Source organism: Chaetura pelagica, unplaced genomic scaffold, assembly GCF_000747805.2.
Source record: "Chaetura pelagica isolate M959 unplaced genomic scaffold, ChaPel_1.0 scaffold207, whole genome shotgun sequence".
Classification (NCBI taxonomy): Eukaryota; Metazoa; Chordata; class Aves; order Apodiformes; family Apodidae; genus Chaetura; species Chaetura pelagica.
In genome coordinates, this window is record NW_009953929.1 from 1,254,437 (window position 1) to 1,254,765 (window position 329).

A 329-nucleotide genomic window follows, 5' to 3' on the forward strand; every position below is an offset into this window, starting at 1 on the left:
GCGCGGCCCCCCCCGCCGGCTCGGGCAGACGCGGGGTCCCGGCACGCACTGCCCCCGGCAAACGTGCCGAAATACCTCTCACACCACGCGGATTTCACTGGAGGAAGGAAGGCGGGTGAAGTGTTATTAACTAAAAAACAGTAACAATAAAAATAATCACAACAACAACAAAAAAAGGCAGTGGGTAAGGCTATTTACATTTAATTCCTGCTTGGGAAACAGGCGGCGGGGAGAAGTGAGGCGCGGGAGCGCGGGCAGCATCCCCCGACAGTCCCCGGTCCCCCCGAGCGGAGCAGAGACCCTGCCCACCGCGGCCGCGGGGCCACCGC

The 329-nt window shown here is 61.4% G+C and overlaps 1 protein-coding gene across 1 annotated transcript in view; it reads right to left on the reverse strand.

Annotated features, from left to right (window-relative positions):
• The window catches only part of PAX3 (paired box 3), an 80,902-nt gene that overhangs the window by 78,753 nt on the left and 1,820 nt on the right, over positions 1 to 329 (reverse strand). The gene's annotated exons all lie outside the window — the stretch shown is intronic.